The sequence below is a fragment of the Leptosomus discolor genome, chromosome 8 (genome assembly GCF_034619465.1).
Source record: "Leptosomus discolor isolate bLepDis1 chromosome 8, bLepDis1.hap2, whole genome shotgun sequence".
Lineage (NCBI taxonomy): Eukaryota > Metazoa > Chordata > Aves > Leptosomiformes > Leptosomidae > Leptosomus > Leptosomus discolor.
Genome location: NC_141398.1, coordinates 38,411,702 through 38,434,082, shown reverse-complemented (window position 1 = coordinate 38,434,082; position 22,381 = coordinate 38,411,702). Strand labels below are relative to the sequence as shown.

The 22,381-nt window shown below is 49.8% G+C and overlaps 1 pseudogene; it reads right to left on the bottom strand.

The window, feature by feature from the left end:
* Positions 1–7,899: 7,899 nt before the first annotated feature.
* LOC104344825 (acrosin-like) lies at positions 7,900–15,372 on the bottom strand (annotated as a pseudogene).
* Between the last annotated feature and the right edge of the window lie 7,009 nt (positions 15,373–22,381).

Sequence of the window (22,381 nt, the reverse complement as noted above, 5' to 3'; positions counted from 1 at the left end):
AAAATGTCTGCCTGGATCCTCTAAATGAAGCTTCAGAGCCTGAAAGTGAGATTTTGCAAAGTAAACCTGACCATTTGGATGCACCAAATGAGGCTTTGGAGACTGAAATGAAGCTTTAGAAGCCAAAATGAGCAGTTTGGAAAGTAAGAATGAGGCTGTGGAAACCATCCCTGAGGTTTGGGCTCTAGAAATGAGGCTTTGGTGCTTCCAAATGAGACTTTGGGTCTTCAAAATAATGCCCAGGGCCCAAAAAGGAGTCTCTGGACCTTGTAAAGTGTAAACCTCCGAACTTGTCAATGAGGATTTGGAGCCTGAGCATGAGGGCTTGGAGCCTCAGGCTGGAACTGTGGGTCCAAAATAAGGTTGTGGTGTGTTGTGGTTTGGGCCCAGCTGGGAACACGGTACCACGCAGCCCCTTGCTCACCAAGCGGTGGGGTTGGGAGGAGAATTGGGAGAAAAAGTTCAAACCTGCTGGGCTGAGATAAGGACAGTTTAATGGATCAACACAAGGAGTGAAGAAATAACTGTAACAACAATACTAATGAAATAATAGATACAGCGAGTGACACGGAGCGCAACAGCTCACCACCCAGACTGCCTGCCCTTTGCACCGTGAGTTTTCCTGTGCCACTCCTCCCCCCTTATATACTGAGCATGCCATCAGCATGGTATCGAATGCCCCTTGGCTAGTTCTGTTTGGCTGTCCCAGCTATGCCCCCTCCCAGCTTCTCATGAAAATTAACCCTATCCTGGCCAAATGTAGGACATTACCCACCCCTTATTCTGTACCATCTACATCATACCCAGATCTTATACTTTGGGGTTCCGTCTGTCGCAGGTGGTGCTGCATTGCCGCATGCTGCATCCAGAGCCCGCAGCTGATGTATTTTATGTGGCCCATGCTCGCAGTTTGCAAGTTGAAGATGTTGATCTTGAGGAAGTCGCTGCGTGCCAGTTGATGAAGCCAGTTCAAGTTCCATCACTGCTGACTCTGACTGGGTTTCATCAAAGTCCATCCTTCAGTGATTCGAGTGACTCTCACTGTAACAGCACTGATATGACATACAGCAACTGTGGTAGTGGCAACATGCAATGGCAGGGTTATTTATCAATTAACATCATCCAGTTTAATTCACTGGCTATTCTCACCCAAAATTAAGTCCCCTTGGGGTATGCATCGAACTTCCTCATCCTTCCGCATCACCCACCAAGTGCACCTAGGTTCTTGAGCAAAAGCAATCCCACGGATGGATTTTCCTTTGCCTGCGGCAGGACTGACCCAAACTGTCTTTCCTAACATATTCTTCATGTGCGCTACGGGGACTTTATCCCCCTCTACAGTATGTAGGAGGTTCGGTTGTTGCTCAGGGCTCCATTTAAAATTGTTCTTCTTCTGGATGACTTGATAGAGATGGCTTACAATCACAGTGTAATTTGTAATATGCATTTTCCAAAAACCCAAAACACTTAAGAAAGCTTGTGTTTCCCTTTTACTAGTCAGAGGAGACATAGCTGCTATTTTGTTGATCACATCTATTGGGATCCAATGATGTCCATCTTGCTATTTTATTCCCAAAAAAATGGATCTCCTGTGCAGGTCCCTTGACCTTACTTTGTTTTATGGCAAAACTCACTTTCAAAAGGATTTGGATCATTTTCTTCCCTTTCTCAAAAACTTCTGCTGTGTTGCCCCATTCAATGATGTCGTCAAAGTATTGCAGGTGTTCTGGAGCTTCACCCCTTTCCAGTGCAGTCTGGATCAGTCCATGGTAAATGGTGGGACTGTGTTTCCACCCCTGGGGCAATCGATTCCAGGTGTACTGGGTACTGCTTCAAGTGAAAGCAACCTGTGCCCTGCCCTCTGCTGCCAAAGAGATTGAGAAAACCGCATCAACAATATCAGTTGTGGCATACCACTTGGCTGCCTTTGACTCCAGTTTGTATTGAAGTTCTAGCATGTCCGGCAGCACGCAGGAGCAGCATGACTTCATTCAGGCCACGATAGTCTGCTGTCAGTCTCCATGCTCCATTAGACTTTCGCACTGGCCATATGGGGCTGTTAAAATGTGAGCGAGTTTTGCTAATCACCCCTTGGCTTTCCAGTTGATGAATCAGCTTCTGGATGGGAATCAGAGTATCGGATGGTGCGGTATTGCTGTCCATGCACTGTTGTGGTAGCGATTGGCACCTGTTGTTCTTCAACCCTCAACAACCCCACAAGGGAAGGTTCCTCCAAGATACCAGGCAAGGCAGAGAGCTGCTTAATTTCCTCTGTCTCCAAGGCAGCTATACCAAAAGCCCACCAGTACCCCTTCGGGTCCTTGAAATACCCTCTCCTGCGATAGTCTATGCCAAGGATGCATGGGGTCTCTGGGCCAGTTGCGATGGGGTGGTTTTGCCATTCATTCCAAGTTAGGCTTATTTCAGCCTCCAATACAGTTAGCTGTTGGGATCCCCCTTTCACTCCAGAAATACAAATTGACTCTGCCTCTTTAGAGTTTGATGGCATTAGGGTACATTGTGCACCAGTGCCTACTAGAACCTTATATTCCTGTGGATCTGATGTGCCAGGTCATTGGATCCACACAGTCCCATAAACCTGGTTGTCCCTCTCCTCCACCTAGCTGGCAGCAGGGCTCCTCTAGTACTGGTCATAGGATTCTCCACTCACTTCTCATAAAAACAGATTAGAATTCCTTCCCATAGGATCAGGAGTGAGATCAACCCTTCCACTTTGTCTGGAGAACTGCCTACTGGAGACTGAAGCAGGAATTTTCCTGAAAGAACCCTGTTTGTTATTGGTTTTCCTTGCATTCATGTAACCATGCCTCTAGGGTCAAAGCAGGTTTTCCATCCCACCTCCTGATGTCTTCTCCGTGGTCATGCAGATAAAACTCCAGGGTACCCCACGGTGCGTACCTTCTATATCCTCTCTCTTGAGCACAGGAACACTCACTCCTAATAGCTGAGATACTGCTCTATACCGGTGGGAGGCAGAACTTATCCTCAAATCACTGGAACTCTTGGGACAGTTTCTCAGCTAGTATGTCTGGCAGTTTCACCACAGCCGAGATGAGGGAGGAAGAGAGACTTTCTTCGTACTGCTGAAGTCGACCAGCCAATTCATCCACCATTGGTTCCTCTTCATCTTTTCAGTCCATTACTGCCAATGAGCTGGCATACGATGAAGGTGCGCTCCATGTAAACTTCTGCCACATGGGTTGTGTGCATTGGACTTCATTTGGGTCTGTCGGTAACTGCTCATTGTCTAGGTCATAATAAACTGTCTCCCTCAGCTCCTCCATAGCTAATTCCCTCAGGTACTGAATACCTTTCTCCATGGTGGTCCGTGTGCCTGGGTGACATGTAACACCTTCCTTGAAGGGGTATCTTTCCCTCATGCCTGGCAGAAGTTGCCTCCAGCAACTTAGGGCTGTCTGTCCTAGGGACACAAGCAAAGGATCCTTGAGCTACTAGACTGCACTGGTTTTGAACTGGACAGTTAAGTTTTTCCTGTACAAGCAAGGTAAATGGCTTCCTGTAGTCTGGCAGTCCCAGAGCAGGTGAAGTCACTAATGCTCGCTTCAAAAATCTCAAATGGCTTTGCCTTGTCTGTTGTCCAGTGAAGGGGTCTCCTTGGGGGTTTTGCCATTTCCCCAGAAGCAGCTATCCAGGGGTGGCAGAATCCTACAGCTCCTGAAAAGGCTCGCGTTTGCTTTTAGTAACTGCTTGGGGATGATTCTGAATGACTTTAATACAGTCCTTGGATAAACGACACTCCCCTTGTTGGAGAGCGTAACCCAGGTATTTTTACGCTTCTCTGGGAAAAGTTGTAACTTACGTGGAGAAGCCTGATGACCCTTCTCAGCAAAGGCAAACAGTAAGATATGGGTGTCAGCTATGTAAGATTCCTTAGCTACTAATAAATTAGTGACAGATTGTACAAAGCATGCATTTTTCAACACAGGATCCTGCACACCTTTTACTAAAATTCTCATAAAAAATAGCAGAGGGCAGCAAAGCACTGAGGGAGCCTTGTCCATGTGAGCCATATCTTTCCCCAGGTAAATGTGAAAAAGGTGTTGACAGTCTGGATGAATAGGTGTACTGATTTAAGGGACAAAAAGTTGCACCTGTATCTATTAGACAGGTGTAATCACGTTAGTCAATAGAAAGTTTAAGACCGGATTCTCATTGGAAGGGGCAGATATTGCATATTCAGAGGCTCCTATAGTGACTACACCATAGGCGCCTGCTAACTGTCCATCTTGGGTGAAATCTAGGTGCCCCTGTTGCATGGAGCAGAGAAAGATTGCAGCATAGGATCAAGAGGTCCTTCAGTAGGCTGGTTTTTTGTTGTTTTGTTTCATTTTGTCTTGTCATACTGGGCACTCCCTTTTCCAATCACCTTGTCCATGATAATGACAATGGTCTACAACACTCTCCTGTTCCTTGAGATCCATTGCTTCTAAAATTTTCTCCTCTGCCCCTACTCTAGAAATCTCCACCTCCTCGTCCCCTAAATCTGGGATTATTATTCAACACCACTGCCAATAAACTAGCTTGCTGTTCCCATTCCTTTTTTCTTTTTTTTTTCCTTGAGATGTCTTTCATCTTTTCCATTAAAAACAAACCCTGAAGTGCCCCAAGCCCCCCTCCCATCTCCACTGATGGGGAAGATGGGGCAGCACACACATGTCAGCATCACAGGGCCAGCAATGCCTGCTCTATACCTTCCCCTTGGACACGAAAATCACCTCCCCCCGCAAAAAAAAAAAATTTGTGATGCGGTAACATCTTGGGGACGGGAAGTTGTAGTATGAAAAATCAAATTGGCTGTGGAAAAATAAAATTGCACAAGGCTGGCCAAGTAGGTGCTTGTGCAATGATCGCCATGGGGGTGGAACCCCCAGAACGCTGTTTGTACCCACCAAACCTCACAATGACCAACCACACGTCACAATGACCAACCACCATGGCGGGCACAGCAGTACGCTCCCACTCCTCCTGGTGCTCTTGCCCTTCAGGTAACCCTCCAGCTGGCTCTGCACGCCAATATCTCACCCCATCATCCCTCTTCACTTCCCCCAACAGAGAGGTTCCCTCTCCAGCTGCTGACAGTGTTTGAGGTGCCTGGCCTGAGCTTCACTGCCTCAGATACACTGCTACTGGTGACTGCCAGCATGCTGCCATCTGTCCTGGAAGCCTGCTCAGCTCTACACTGTCACCTACCAGCCAGCCCAGGCCACTGCCTGGCAGGGAGTGCCAGGGCCCCTGGGGGCCCTGGGGCAGCTTCCCCATGGGGTGCAGCTCCCCACCATGGTGCAGCTTCCCCCCATGGCTGCTCTCTGTCCCCTTGCCTATGGCTCGGGACAGCAGGTGGTGACAGGGATGCTGGTCCCCACCAGCCAACGGAGCTGGTGCCACGGGCCATGGGCCACGGGAAGCCACTATACCTCATGGCTCAGCATGGGGTACAGGGCCTCCCTCTAGTCCACACCCTGCCTGGAAGTACCAAGCAGCCTTTGGAGGCCTCTGACAAAGCCATGGTGTTCATCAAGGACAGCATCCCTGACGCCAGCCCCCACTGGCCCGCCACAGCTCCGCCACGTGGCAGAACAAAGACAAAGCCCAAAGGTGAGCTTTGGGGGGTGGCAGAGCCCACAGGCGCGTGTTCCGTGCATAGGCAAGCTTGCATTGCCCCGGCCTTGGGCTGATTTTGATTGCTCTTTCAGCAGGGGTGACCATCTCAGCAGCCCCAGAGAAGCCCCTGGACCTGCCCGACCTGGGCCCAGATGCCTTCGCTGAGGCCTTTCCTGATTTGGCAGGGGACAATTTGCAGTTTCAGGATGAGCAGTCGTTCACCATGGACATCACTGACATGCTCACCTGGCTCGATACCATGGACAGCGAGGACACCATCCCTGATGTCCCCAAAGTTCCCAAGCAGGGCGGAGTGGCGGCGGTCCTCCCCAGCTGGCTGCCAGAGAGTCCCATGGAGAATTCTGTGGAGAGTCCCTTGAAGGGTCACCCAAAGGGTCCTTCAGAGAATGCCTCTGAGGCTCCTCTGGAGAGTCCTCTGCTGTGCCCCATGGCTGCCCCCCAGCATCACCTGCCCCACATGGCCCAGATGGTGGAGGAGGTGCTGCAGAGGCAGCCCCAGGTGGTTTTGACTTGCTTGCTGCTGCCGCCAGGCATCGTCTCCTGCCGGGCGCTGCCCAGATCGGGACAGGCAGGCGGCAAGAAGGCCAAGCGCCCCATGCCAGCCAGCACCCCCAATACACAAGAGACCTCCGTGCAGGACAACATCCCACCCAAGCAGAGGAAGAAGAGAGTGTGCTGAGTGGTTAAAGACTCAAAAAACCTGCAGGAGAGGAAGCTGGACGAGGATGGTGCAGCAGTGGGCAGCAGCAGGCAGCAAGCAGGTGGCAGCAAGCAGGCAACAGCAAGTGGAGGGCATCTGGGAGCAGCAATGTGCCCACCACACAAGCCAGAGACCTGAGGGATGCCAGGGAGAAACATGCCCCACGCCCTCCTGACTGCTGTTGAGAGGCTGATAGAGAAGGTGTGGAGCATGGATTCCCACAACATGCGACCTGCACCCACCCACTCCAACCCCACCCCTCTCTCATCTCTCTATTTCTTTAATTCATTACAGGTTTGATGTTTGTTTCACAGTGCCTCTGCCTGCAGTCTTTTGTGCAGTGGGAGCCTCCTGCTGCACATGTAGATCTGACCCTCCACCTCTTCACCCCAGTATATGAGGAAACCCTGATGATTCTGGATGGAGACATTTAATCAGAACCTTAATTCCCGGACTGGGGGTAAATGAACTAGAAAGAGCTCTTAAAAATCTATCTGCTACCATGGAAACCACAGTAGATGCTGCTTTAGCCTTGAAACAGGGAAATTCTTCTTTAGCCTTGAGAGTAGGACAAAATTGCCTAGAACTTGATATGCTTACCCTGCAACAAGGAGGCATGTGTACATTGATTCATACCACCTCTTGCACCAATATTAACAGATCTCGACAAATCGAACACGACCATGCCATTTTCAAACATTTACAAACGTTACTTCAAATTGTGGTATCTCCTGCTGGATTTTCACTTTCTGACCTGTTTAGTTGGATACCATCCTGAAACTGGCAAAAAATATTCATGAAAACTCTTGGATTAAGCTTTGCTTTGCCATAGCTCACAGAACCAAACAATCGAACAAACCAATAGCGATTATCTCGCATTTGCCCCGGCTTGGGAAAGTCCTCCTCCTCCTTCATCATCTCTTCCTTCATGTCCAGCCATTTCACCATGTAGAGGCCAGAGAGGCTCGCACCCTCACTCTGCAGGGCTGTTACCCCTACCACTGCATCATGCCATTACCTGTGCCCTAAGGAGTGGAGTGTGACGAGATGCTCCTGACCTCAGGTATGGCAAGGGACAGGGGGAAGCGCTTACACAGCATGCTTGCGCTGCTCACACAGCTGCGTGGACCCACTTGCACATAGAAACCTGTGACCAGCCCTGTATAACTACTTAAAGATCACCAACCTTTTTGAGACATGTCCAGCTTTGTTCGTAAAGGACGTGTCTACGTCAACCTGTCGTCATACGACTGAACAGAGAAGGTGCAATCTGATAAACAGGTGCCCTAGTGCTAACTCGGGGTAGCTCTCATAGGCTGGTCCTGGGGTGCTGCCCCACGAAGGAAGCATCCTTACGTGGTTACGGAGAGCATTACAGGCTGACAATTTCCCCGACTGTTGCTCACCAGCCAGTAAGATTAACCATTAACAGTGTTGCACCTTGCTTGCGCGGCAAGTGAAATTTCCCTTTCTCTCTCTCGCTCACACTTAGATTGCTTATGCTCCACTCAGGCTTAGTTATACTGATTGTCAACTTATATTATTATAAGAAGGCTGATCAGACTTGGTCCATAGACCATTTCCATTTCATCATCCAATATCCGAAGCACTCTTGTTGTGTGACAGGCATCCACCCCTGATGGAAGTTTTAAGTAATAGCCCATGTTTGTCAAAGCAAGCTACTAAGAGAAGCACCAGGATGTACGCAAAGAGAAAGCCCAACAGAAGTTTCCTCTGCTGATTTAAAAATTGAAGGGAAAAAAGTACTCAAAAACCAGAGCGGCCTTTTCCGTCACCCCGACTTACAGTAGAGCAATCAGCTTTTATTTTAGCACCGCTGAAGAAATCCCTAACAAGGCCTCCTTCAGAACACTGCTTCGGGGTTCAGGAGACCAGATCAAATGCTCAGAGCTACCAACACAGAACAGGGAAATGAAGAGGCTATTCTATAAAGTAGTATTTGTACAAGGGGGGGAAAAAAAAAAAAAAGCACCTTTTTTCATGATTATTGCAATTGTGATGTTTAACTCAGAAAAACATGGGCATGAGGGAAAATAACCTGCCTAGGTTGAAGGTGGAGCATGACCAGTTCATGAATGTCCAGGGATTACTCCATCCAGAGAGGGCAGGAAAGATCCCAGGAGCAGGGTGAATTTTACTTCAGAGGAAACAGCATCTCACTCCAGCACATGCCTGAGATGTAAACACTGCCAAGTCATCTCTTATTTGCAGCACATACAGAGGACCCAACTGAGCAAATTGAGCCTCACTTCTGCTGAACCTTTCCTTACAGGCACCTCATTTTCTGTGTTCATAAACTGTAGTAAGACCTGTTCTAGTGCAAAGGCTCAAACCCTGCCTACAAAGAAGCAGCCGTTTAGCCAAGCCCCAGTCTTCTTTCCTCACTGCTCTCTTGCTTCCCAGAAAACAATCAGTATCAAAAGCTCTGTATGAAGACTGCATGAAAAAGCCAATTGCACGTGCCTTCACTTGTTACTATTTTTGTCAGGCATCGTTCTAGGAAGCAACTAGCTTTTCCTGCGTGCTTTGCTACAGTTTCATTACCTATAAGGATGACATTTCTTACCTCTGCTACTCCAATACAGCCTCACAGCCCAGCCAAATCACACTGCAGGGAGGAAACCTTCACCATACGAAGATGGGGACACTACAGGAACATATTACTCTCAAAGAACAGGCTCTTTCAATCACTCTTCCTTTTGCTTGCCAAAGTTCAGAGTGTGTTAGAAAACCACAGCAAAAAAGCAGGGTTTTCTCTCACATTTTATGAAGCCTATTATATCAGCCATTCAACATTAAGTCCAGCTCCAGGCTGAACCTCAGAATAAGAAGTGCCATTCTGAAGTTTCCCAGATAAAAGAAGAGCTTTGAAGCGGCAAGACCAGAGAACGTTGATGAAAGCCCCATCACGCAAGTACACACCCCTGATCAGAGACCAACTGCACCGTTACTGAAGTAAGCGATATTCTCTGCTAAGTGGCAGCCACTGACATCTGGAAAACAGCTCAGGGTCTCTTGTTTACTAGTGCCGAGCACACAGATTGGAATTGGAGCTGAGGAAGAAAACCACAGACAGTCGGTCTGGTTTCATCCAAGTCCATTAAGACAAGTCCAGTTCATGATTACAAGGACTCACAGCAGGTCTCACCCATCCCTGCAGACCCCAACACCACTCCTGGGCAGTCTCCCTAGGAGGAGCAAAGCACCATTGGTGCAGAGAAGGCAAACTGCGTCCCGGGCTGCTATCAGCAAAGCGTTGGCAGCAGGTGGAGGGAGGGTGTCCTTCCCCTTGGCCGTGTTCAGCTCTGGGTCCCCAGGGCAGGAGAGACGTGGCCATACTGGAGAGACTCCCCGCCAGTGCCCCCTGGGCCCTGCCCACTTTCCACTGGGCTCTGGCTGTTGGTCAGTGGGAGCCAATGGCCACCAGGGACAGCAGGATGGAGCTGGGCTGGCACTGAGCAGGGTTGGCAGGAGGCAAGTGCTGGCCCAGCAGCACTGCCCCAGCACCAGCACCTCACTTTGGGTCCTTGCTGTCACTGGATGATCCACGTCCTCAGTACATGGTGAGGGTCCTCCTGTCCTGGCCGGGATGGGCCAGGTCAGCTGCTGCTGTTGGCTCCAGGTGGACTCCCCCATGGCTTGGGGACAAGTGGGCGAGGCTGGGCTCTGCAGCAGGGGCCTTTCTCATGCCCACTGCTCTCTGTTCTGCAGGGAGGCTCTCACCGACACCGAGCCAGTGCTGAGCACAGACGTGTGGCTGAGGCCGCAAGAGGAGCAAGAGGCACCTCCTCCTCCTCCTCGAGGAACTGGTCATTGCCAAGTTGCAGTAAGACACTGAGACCCCAGCTGCCTTTCCCCTATCCCTGGCCCTGGGACCAGGGTAGGGACACCCTGGCACCAGCCCTAGGCCCCGGGACCTTGGTGCTGGATGCACCAATGTCCATCCCAACAGCATGTGGGGGACAGGGCTCTGCCAGGTGGACCCCAAGGAGGCCACCTGCAGCTCACTGCCTACCTCTCCTCTTTGCAGATGTGGCACCACCGTGTGCCCACAGCTCTGCCTGGCCCTGGACCAGCTGTGGGTGGTAAGCAGCAGGATGGAGGCGGTGGGGGAGGAAGAAGAAGAGGAAGGTGGCAGCTGCAAGGGCAGCAACTCCCTTGTCTTCATCTGGCCCACTGGCTCTTGCCTTGCCACTTTCGAGTGAGTCATGGTGCTACGTCCCACAGCAGGGCTGGGCGATGCAGGGCAGTGCTGGCCCCCATCCTCTCTGGGGTTTGTCAGCTGTGGTCAGGGCTGGCAAGGGGCAGGAGAGGTTCTCAACCATGCCCACGCCACCCTGTGAACAAGCTCTGCCCTCCATGCAGAGCCTGGGTAGGGAGCGGGTAGCATGCCAGCAGCAAGGGAGGCCAGGCTGGGGGCTGAGGGGTGGGCATGCAGGCAACGGGAACGAGAGGAATGGGGGGCATTTCTACATCCTGCATACCCTGGTCACCTTTTGGTCACCAGAAGGGAAGGCTGAAAGCATCTCCTGTGGTGGGACAGAGGGAGCCAGGGCTTTGGCAATGCCTCTATCCTGCCCCACAGGGCTTTGTCCTGTCCCTGTGTCCTTCCCCACGGGGCAGGGTTGTGCAGGTGCCCGCCTCTGCCCACGGGCTGGGGGCAGTGGGGCCTGATGCTCATTCTCCTCTCTTTCTGTAGCTCACACACGATGAAGAAGCTGTGGGTGGGCACGCTGCTGAGGTAAGCTGGGGGGATGCTCTGGTCACAGCCAGATGGGGGAACACAGCTCCCCAGCTGGGGACAGGTGCCCCCATGGCTGTGGGCAGCTCTCAGGCAGATGAGGGATAAGCAGGGATGGAAAGCCTCTTCCTCCTCTGTTTGCAGCAGGGAGAGGCAGGTGGGAAGCAAGGCTGAGTGCGTGGCAGGCAGGAGCTCTGCAGGCAGCTCTCCTCTCTGCTTGGCTCCTGAGTGAAACCTGTGAGTGTTTGGGATCCCTTTCACTGGAAAGAGAAGGGGTGGCTTGGGGCTCACTCTTTCTCTGTCCCTTCCTGCTGCACAGGCAACCAGAGGGAGCAAAGAGAGCCCGGGTGACCCAACTGCCATCGATCCAACTCCTAGAGAAAGATCTGAGGCACTGCCATGCCATAAGTGTTGCTTTCATCTTGGCTCTGTCCCCTGAGCACTGGCTCTCCAGCCGAGCATCAGAGGCATCATTTCTCACCTTCTTCCACTCCTCCTCTCTCGCCCAGTGGAGGACATTAAGTGCCAGGAGCCTGGAGAGGCTGATCGAAGGCCAGGCAAAGGTGAGAATGGCTGCCTTTCAGCCACCTCTGGCTGTGCCAGAGTGCAAGGGATCTCTGGAGAGTGGAGTGAGATTCTGCAAGTGTGTTCCACGGTGCAACTCGGGGAGCTGAGAGGTTTGGGGAACCACCAGGAATGCCAGCACATCCTCTCTGGCAGTGCTGGGAGGAAACCTGCCGTGCAGGGAAGAGAGCCTGGCAGGGCACATGGTCCCAGCTCCACTGCACTCAGGCTGCTGGTGCTGGGTGACAGCTCACCGGTGGCCTTTTCCACTGTGAGCCTGCTCTCTAAGCACAGCCTGGTTCTTGCAGGACGATCCAATGCAAGGACCTTCACCGGTCTCTTTGGGAAAGGGAGGGGGACTTTGCCCCTCAACAGGTGAGTTTTGGAAGAAAGGCCACATCCTGTGATGAGTACATCTGCTGAGCTGGGGGTGCTTCAGGTTCGCTAGTGAATTGCACACGCACACAGCGCTCCCACCAGTAGCTGGCCCGAGACACTCGCTCTGTCTGACCGCTGGGTCCCTATGGCTTGTGTTCCCTTCTGCCATTGTTAGCACCCAGGCCTCTGGACCCACCCATGCCCTGGGTGCAGAGTGGGGCCGCACGCAAAAGGAGTGGGAATTGCTCTCCAAAAGAAGGTAGGACGCACTGCGGTGATTACCTGCAGGGCTCAGTCAAATAAGCAAACCGACCAGCTGTTTGCTTCTGTGTGACTGGCTCCTTGATCCCCGCCCCTCCCCTCCTTTTTCCATGCCTATACATGCCCCTCAAATTCCTTGACTCCCCCCTTTCTCCACTCTTGTCTCCTTCCAAGCAAGGGACCTCCCCGTGTGTATTTTTCCCCCCTTGCTCCCAGGTTTGCCACATCCATGAACAGATTTGATGTTTCAGGTGCTGTTAGCTAGGTGACCTTGGACTTCCACGGCATTACCGATGCAGTTTTTTCCTGGGTACTGCTGTCCCTGCCAGACTGCTCTCCCCAAAATGACCCCAGCTCTTCCTTCAGTTATCTGTGAAGTGTGGCCACCTCCCACATCAATCCCCCTTAACTACCTGTGAAATCCGGCTCTTCCTCATGACACTGTGACTCCCCTCAACTTCTCACTTGGTTTGCTATGGGCAGCAATTTCTCTTGCCATGCTCAGGCGTTTCCCACGGTGTGTTCAGTAAGCGAAGGCTTATGGCAGGCTCTAATCTTCAGCTTGCATGCCTTAATGCATACCCTCAACGCTGGCTGCATGTCACATCATTTCCTCCTCTCCTCTTGTTAGCCTCCGATCTAGCCAGTCTTTTCCACCCCACGGTGGCTCTGAGCACCCTCGTCTCAGACCGGGCACGGTTTCAGCCCTTTGGAGTGACTCTTTGCCTGTGTGCCCAACTTGTCTGCCTGCAGCCTCGTTCTGCAGGCGCTGGGCATGGAAGTCCTTCCCTTGCACAGGAGACTGAATTGGACTGAAGCATGGTTAGCTGTGAAAATCATCAACTTTATTTCAAGAACTAAGTCAACAGCAGCATTTGTGTGTACTCAGAGGAGTGTGGGTAGGACAGAGCAGGCCTTTGGCACTGAGGCTGCCTTTGGATCAGCAGACATTGGCCCAGAAGGTAACGGACATGCTACAACCGCAGCCCGGACTGGATCCTGCTCACTCAGCTGCTCAAGCCCTTAGGACCTGCAGGAGCTCCTGCACCCGAGTAAAGAACTCCACCAGCTTCTGGAGTGGGAATGGGCAGGAGCTAAACATGCCTGACTGTGTTGGTATTGGCCTCGGCCTCTGCACGGGGGTTGAGGCGGTGAGAAAATTACTCTGTGCCTGCACTGTTGGAGTAGCCCTTACTGCTGGGTGCAGTCCCATCTGTGCCAGGATCCAGTCATAAAAGTGCTGCATGGAGGTGTAGACTCCGGGCTGTTTGGCTCTCGTGCAGCCTTTCCCCCAGCTGGTCACCTGCACGAGCCAGAAGTAGTCAGCATCGTTGTCTTTGCAGACAAGAGGACCACCGCTGTCACCCTGCAGCAGCGCGGAGGAGAGAGAGGGTTACGGCGTTGCTGGGTGGCCCCCGTCAGCACTGTGGCTGGCCTCTTTTTCTCTCCCAGCACCTGCCAGAGCTAAACCCACTGCACAGAAAGGCGCTGCTCAGGTGCTGGAGCCTGGAGAACCTTGTCCAGGAGGGGCTGGTGGGCCAGCAAGGTAGGGCACTCTCTCATCTCTGCCCACTGATCCTGGATATGTGAAACAGAGACGTTCCAGGACTGGGATCCGGACCTCTGGGCTGGGGCAAGAGCATTGGGTGGCCTTTCTGGGCAGAATGCCAGGGCTATGGAACAAGGCGGGGCACAGGGCAAGGGCCTGCAGTTGGGGAAAGGGAAGTGAGCCCCGACAGCAGTGGGGACCCAGCGGCAGGAGGGCAACTTGCCAGGCACAGCACCGCCGGCATACGTTTGGACGCTGGTGACAGGGCTGCCTGTGCTGCTGTGGACTGGCGTGGAGCATGCTCCTACCTGGCAGGTGTCGAGGCCACCCTGCAGATAGCCGGCACACGTCATGTGGGTGTGGATGGCCCCTGTGTTCCACCAGCTGCTGTTGCAGAGCTTGACATCAATGAGGAGGACCTAAGCCTCCTGCAGGACGGCAGTGAATCCTCCACCTGTGAGCACAGAAAGCAATTAACAGCCAGCAGCCCTTCTGTTGCCAGTTCTCCTCCCCTGTCTGGGTGAAGCCCTTGCCTAGGGCTTGCCTTTGCCCCTGCAGAGGGCTTGTGCCAGGCTTGCCCATCCATCTTGCTTTGGCTAATCACGTGGGCCCATCTCTCCATGGACGTGTGTCCCCACAGCCCGACTCTAGCTTTCACCACTGCTGCTGCCAGGAAGCCCAGCCCACCTCCCCAGTGTGCCAAGCTTGCCCTCAGGACACGAGTACTGTTTGGGAACTCACATCTTGCCATGGTGGCACCCCAACCGGTGATGTAGCAGGTCATCAGCTCTGACACTCTCAGCGAGGTGTCAGGCACACGGGCAAGCTGTACGTAGTAGCCGCACTGGACAGGCTGGTCCAGTTCCAGCAAGGCGATGTTGTTTCTGTCCGTGACATTACTGCAGCATTCGTGAACCATCAGCTGCTTAATGTTGTGCACTTGGGTCTCAGGGCCCAGCTGAGTCAAGTGGGTGGCCCTGATCACCACATGCCACATCGTGATGTGACTGGAAGGCAGATGGAGGGAGGGGTCAGAGGGAGTGGAGCCACGTGCCGCAGCAGCCCGGCAGTTCCCTGCCTTCTGCTTCTCAAGGCAGGGAGGAAAGCAGTGTTACGGAGGGTACCACTGCCCTAGCGTGCCTTGGGCACAAGGAACATGAAGCTGGAGGCTGCTAGGAAGTGGTGGCACAAGCCCAGCCTTCTCTCGAGCAGTCTCTCAGCTGGGCTCGCCAGTGCCCAGGCACGAGGCGTACAGTAAGGCATCGGGATGGCAGTAGCTCATGGTGCTGCGGACAGGGCACCTGCTGGTGCTGTGGGGATAGCCCCCTTCCCTGGTCCTCCTTACCTGGCCTCAATGAAGCAGTGGGCTGCTGTGAGGACCCACTGTGGGCTGATGAGGGACCCTCCACACACATGGCCTGTGCCTGTTTTCCAGGGGTTCTGGATGCTGACAATCCAGAGCCAGGCCCCTGGCTGGGCACCCGTGCCACCCATGATGTGCGGTGTGCCGTAGTGAGATGCCTTGGGCTGGAGCCTGCAGAAGAAACTCGTGACTGTGCTGCTCGATGGCTTTTCTTCTGTTGAGGCTGAAGGTCAGCTGTCTTCCCTCCCGCCGAGGTGCTGCATGGATGGCAGGGCCAGGGAACCCCATGGGGCATGCGTCCGCCCATCCCTCTTTCTGCTCTAGCCACATCTACAACTTGTGCCAGTGGCCTGGGTGCTGGAAAGGAGCTGAGGCTCCCATATGGGGTTTGGGAAGCTGTGGTGTGGCCACGGGGGAGAAGCAGGCCCCCTCCTGAGAACTCCATAAGAGCTTCCTGAGCTCCCTCCCAGAGCCTCAGCCCATTTACCCACAGCTGTCCCACATGCCATGCGCAGGCCAGTACACGGCCAGCAGGATGAGGAGGGGGAGCAAATTCATTGCTGCCAGCGGCACGTGTCAGCTGCAAGAACCAAGGTCTTGTTGCCTCCAGCGCAGCCACTGACATAGTTCCTGCAGTAGACACGCTGCCTGTTGTGCCCGTGGCCCTGGGGCTGATGTCACGAAGCCGCTGTTTCTGGGTGTGGAGCATGGTGGCCTCTCAGGGGGTGGAGGTGGGGGTGTCAGGAACATGGGGGTTTCCAAGCAGGAGGGGAGGCAGAAGCTGAGATCGGACACCCCCGACAGACCCCTGCTGAACGCTCTGCTTGCAGGATGAGGGCGTGCAGGCCCCGTGGAAGGTGGCGGTGCCTGCCTCTGAGCTCTGCCTGCTCACAGCTAGTAGGAAAAAAGCAGGCGTGGCATCATGGCCTCTTTGGGAAGTTCCATGCCACCCTGCTCTCCGCAGCTGTTTGCCACCAGGTCCTTCCCAAAACATGTCACCGGGGAAGATTACCGATACAGGCATTATGCACCTGTTTGGGTGTGGAAGAGCCAACCTGGTCTCAGCCGCGACCGGCAAGCAGACCCGCGGGGTGCACACTGCCCGTACGCGCACGTCTGGGCGCACATGTGCTGGCTCATTGGTTGGTGTGATGCCTTCTCCATGTGCACGCGCTGCACGTGCAGTCTGTGTGGGCGCACTCTGTGTCTGGGTGCGCCCCACGCCTATGCACATGCGCTGTGGACGCCCACTGCTCACGTGCAGTGTCGCACGGGTGAGCCTGTTAGCGTGCACACCATCCGGGTGCGTTCCTGGGGGAGAGCATGTGTGGTGTGCAGGGGCATTTGGTGCATGGGCAGGCAGGCTGCGTGCGTGTGCACTGCTGTGAGTGCGTGCGCATGCCACGTGCACGCCTTCCTCTGTCTGTGCGTGATGTGCGTGTGCGCCATGGGTGTGCTACTTGCTGCGTTCACGTGTACAGGGGGTGCACAAGTGTGCATGTGAGAGTGTGTCGCAGGCAGCATCTGTGCCCAGTCTGTGTGCATGCATGCCCAGACCCTGTCAGTGTGCAGCCCGCGCGGGTGTGTCGCTGTGCTGTCAGTGGGTGCAAGTGTGTCAGTATGCAGCCAGCGGGCGAGCCCCCAAGCTCTGGACGCCTCTGGTGGTTGATGGCCAGAGAGTTTTTGAACAAACCCAGCAGAGCAGCCCCCCTCGGAAAGCTTTGGCTCTCACCCGGTGCCACTGCTGCAGCTGGAGCACACGGCAGCGCTGGCAGCTCTGGGCCCGCCCGGGCTCCAGAGGCGGCGGCTGCAGCCAGGACTGCCCCATGCAGCTCATGTACGGCAAGCGAAGAAAGTGGTTTTTCCTCCTTTTTCTCTCTTTAGTGATGGAGTTTTTCCTTCCTTTTCTTTCCGAAGTCTGGCCCTGGTTTTTGGCCTCATTTTTCACAAAATTCTCATAGGATTTGCAAACCTTGGCTTCTTTCGGCCCTGTTTTTCCCAAGATCCAGGGCCTCTTGTTTTGTCTCATGGACTGAGTGGTCTGTCAGCAAGAGTTCTTCTCAAAGCTTGGTCCTGTTTTTCCAGACCCCAGTCCGTTTTTTTACAAGATTCAGAATCTGCTTTGTCTACTGGACCATGTGGTCTTTCAGCAATGCACACCTTACTAGTGACTATTCCTTTGAGCAAGAAGAAAACTGCCAGACTGGTGAAAGGGAAACATCCTGCCCCAGAAAGTACCACCAGAGAGTCTTGCTTGTTTAGACTAAGAGATGGGATTTGGGCAAGAACAAATCAGTCAGTAAAAACATGTTTTTGAGGAAAAGATCCTTGAAAAATCTATAAGCCAACAGATTTAGTTTCTATTTTCTGTTTTAGAGAGCATAAAAATAAATACCTTCTGAGCATGTGTAATAATTAAATAAGTTATGTAACTGTAAAGCATATATAAACTGCACTGTGAAACAACGATGTGTAACTTGAACAGGTACAGCACAGCAGATCAGGTTTCTTGATTTACACATTTTATTTCCAAGTATTTTTTTTCTGTTCCAAAAGCAATACAGTAAATTATAGAGTTCATAACAACAATTTCAAATGTGGAAGTGATTAACTTTGACAAATAAAGTGAACAGCTGTAACAACATCAAGAAACCAACCATTTTTTTGTTCATTAAATAATAGACAAAAGTGTTACTACAACTGTTGGAAAAACCCTCTTAAAATGTTCCAGAGAGGCTGGAAAAAAGTCTTAGTGGAATGGGACTCCTTTTTCCCAAAATACTTCCACTTTGCAGCATATTTTTCAAGTATTCGGACAGAGCTTGAGAACTGAAAAACTCGCAAGCTAGAAAATTAGGGGTTTCACTTGTCATGAATGAAAAAAGAATAAAAAAAAATAATCCTGGTTTGGGTATTCCCCCCTCCACCACAAACACATCCCAATATTTGCAAAGAAAACAATCGCAGAAAAAAACCTGTTACTATTCTGACATTTTATAGCACTTTTCAGTCAGTTAAGAAGTTTGAATAAGAGCATGCTTTAAGAGGGAATATCACAAATAACTACATAAACTACTGATGCCTCTGATCATAACAAAACAACTGAAATAACAGATAAAAACCAGTAAAAGCATAGAGAATACTAAAAAGTTGACACAAATTAATTAAAGCTTTAACAACAGAGGGCACAGGGAAAAATCCATATTGCAGAAGATCTAAGGCCGGCAAACATTTTGAGTACATCAGGAAAAGTTTTAGACTTCTGTTATGTTTCTGTCAGTAGATGAAATTAGAAATAGCTAGGTTCCAGATTTCAAAAAGCTGTTCCAAATGAGGAAATCCTTGTCAAACAAGGGTGTTTCTCATCAGGCAAGGCCTGCCACCAAGGAAAACTGTCATCCACAATTAGAAATCAATACAAAACTGTGCCTGGTTATGCAAATGCTTGCAGAGGAGTACAAAACCACAGAGGTAGAACTGCTTACAAAGCGATCTGAACACTCAGCTGAGCACACCTAAGCTCAATGAAATCTCATACAATCAAGTACACGGTCACCCAGTCAGAAACAGAACCAGCACACAGGACAAATCCATGGCATAGGAACTGCACTGAGTGAGGATCTGGAGGGCACAGCAGACAACTGAGTCTGCATGAGCTTCCAGCATTATGCTACCCAAGAAGGTGATGGTGTTCCCTTGTATACACAGGGGATTCCCTCCCCGCTAATTCATTTCTGCATGCAGCAACAATGTGCTTAATGCTAATTACTATATTCATTGCAGCTAATCATATTCTAAGGCGTTGAAAAATCGCTGAGCCTTGAGTCACAAGAAAATAAAAACTCATTCTGGGCATCTTAGCAAAAGAAAACAAAAATTATGGGATACAGTAGGATACAGTATATAAAAGCCTTCATGGAGGTAAAATAACAGATGCTAATCCCTCCTTCTTTTAGTGGAGCAGGAAACAATAAGAATGAGCAGCAAGGTGCTGCCATCAACAGCATCTTTAAATATTATCATTGTAGCTTTCTGGCAGTTTTCTGTAGGCTTACCTGTGTTCCAGGAGGTCAGATCCATCAGAGCCAGTGAAAGTGAAAGCTCCTCAGCCAATTGTCTGCAATGTTACCGTCTCGAAAGTCTAAGGGTCTTTCCTGGGAGCAAATGCCTAACGTCCTTTCCACTTACTGCTGGAACAGGACATATTTCACCATTGTTTAATATAATTATCAGCTCTTTCCTAGTCACAGGACATTATTTATTCAATATTCTCTCTCTTTTGAGTATTTCTGGTATTGTTATCTCTAATGTAGAGCAGTCTCAAGGATTATTCTTTGGGTTTTTTTTATAAAATACTTTAAAAATCCTTCCAACTGCTCTTAGCATTAATAAAGATAGATGTTTCACTGATACGTACAGGTTCCCCTAATATTGTCTCAATATGTTCCCCAAAATGGCTCAATATGGTGACTTCTAATTTATGCTAATTGGCATAAACATCAAACATTCCATGATTAAACAGTAAACACTGTATTCCACAACTGTTCTTGAGGAAGATGCTATCATCCAACACAGGGGGTGCTGAATGCTAGCTACTTCATCAAAGCCATGGAAAACCTGAGAAGCCACTGTAATCTAGAGTGGCATTTCAGAGGGCGAGCAAAGCGTAGAAAAGTACAAGTAAAGTACAAATCTGGTACAGTATCAAGAGCATCACCAAAGCGATACTGACAAAAATAGAACTACAGTAACCTTTGGAAACTGGGACTCAAGTTTGAATGGAAACAATCCTTTCCATTTTCATCCCAAAAAGCAATGCAGATCTCACACACATGCTCTTAACTGAGAAACTAAGACCAGATATGAAGTCCTTTAATTGTCCATGTCCTAAAGCGCTGACTTTTTTTTTTTTTTTAGTTTAGTTTGTCCGGCTTTGTTAGGCACAGAGCAGATGATGATAATTCCTCACCATGATAAACATCAGGATTTGAGGCTTGGTCTTTTCCCACATTGCTACACAGCAGATTCTTTTGCAACAGCAGAGTTCAAGTCCCCATCGCTCAGACTACTAGACTATTTTTGTGGGAAAACAAACTCAAGTTCTTTCTGTGCCTTATTCAGAACATGGTCTGGAGGACATTTTTAACAGCACCACTGTTCAATGGAACTAGTCTCTGGCCTGATATATATTTCATTTCTACAGACTGAGAATGGACCACTGCAATGATCTAATTACCTTTGTAACAGTCCATGATGGTTTCCAGATTCCAGGCTTCTTTCAACTAATACACATTTTAAAAAATAGAGAAATTTAATTTTCAGTTTGGTTTCAAAAAATCTAGTTTATTGTATAGCATATGTCAATAAAACAATATATTCTGTTTCTTCTTCAAGTTCTGGACAAGTAAGGACCTAAGGAGGATTTTAGGCTGAACATCTTCTTTTTCCTCTCAGCACCCTCTTTCTATTTAAAAGTAGCAAAAAATGAAAAGCCATTGCAGATTTTTCGTTATGTTCATGATCCGAATGCGAATGTAAATGCCCTTACGTGGAATAAGTGTCTATGTAGACTGGTTATATGTTCTGTGGTTTCATAGAAATGGAAACTTTTCAGAGTAGCCCCTGATTTTGCCACTTAAAACTGCACAAGCTAACGATTAAAAACACAAATAGTATTATGCAATTCTATACCCAAGATTGTTACTTTGTGGTCCTTTCACCCTCTGTTCATTATGTATGAAATATTTGCTATTTTTGCTTCAGCTTTTCTCTCACTCTGCTAAATTTTTTTGTCCTCTACAGATCTGTTAAATTCTGAGCGACAAAGGATGCTCAGGCTGACAAAGAAACCATGAATAAAAGAGGATGTTGCTGGGGAAAAAGGAAAAAAAATGTGCCTGTTCTCTGCTTTAAATGCTTAAATGCAGTGAGATGTCCAGATCAGAATCAGGTTTATGTTCTGACTGGCTTTGAAATATAACTGTTTCTCCTCTACCACAATTTTGAGGATGTTTCTAAAAACTTTCTTTCTGGGCTTGTTACTATAAGCTGTGAAGGAAAGGAATGATTCCCACTCCTGTTTTGTTTCCCCTAAGCTGATGATTGATGAATACAGGTTACTGACTTAAGCTATATTATTTTCCTCACATATTATGTCTGAATCTCTGTATTTACCTTTGGGTCTTTAAGTAATGTTTGAGTAAACCACAAAATAAAATTAGAGAAGTCATTTAGAATGAGGTAACTAATTTTCAGTGTTCACTTAGCTAATAACTAGTGTTTTATTCCTGATTTTCAAATAAATTACTATGTTGCACATAGTGCTCTAATCATTTGGACAAGTTTATGCATTCTATGCACTGTGCAAATTACTTCTTTTAATTATCTGTTGATAGCAAATTAAGGGAGGGTCTTTGTCAAATAAGACACACGGTATTTTTTTTAATGATGGAACATAAAGGCGGAATAATGAATAATTTTAGTGAAGTGAATAGTGAACAACATTTTTCCAACCCCATTAGCATCAGTGTTCAATTCCTTGGGTTTGGTGTTGCAGATGTTTTCACCAGTGCTTCAGAGTATCCTGCTTGACAGTCATTTGTGACCACACAAACACAGCAAACCGGAGGTATTTTACTCATAAACACCTTTCTGACCGATTGGCTGGCTTTACCTGCTCACTGGGCTGAAGTTGGATTGCTCAGCAGGAGCTGGTGCTACTTCACCTACTTCTAATTTTTTTTGCTACATAATGCTAGCATTTTTACAATCTCATTGCACATGCAGACAGATTCAGGCTGAGCACGAAGCCCTTCATACAAGTATCTCATGCAGGCACAGGAATGGCCAATACTTATATGCAGTATTCATTTACCCCAGGTTTCCTAGTCATTCACAGCCTCTTGTTTCTCTGTCTTGAATTGGTCAGTGTGTCCCTGATCCAGGATGAGTCCACTGGACACAAATAAATCACACTCATTCTTCTCAAGTAATGTATTTGATATGGACCGGTCTCCTGTGGTTCAGACATGCCACTGGAAAGACAGTGGAAAAGTCCATGAAAGTATAGAGAATGAACTTACCAGAAAAAGTGGCTGCTAAACACTACATCACTGATTTTTTTTTCCCAAAGATTTACAG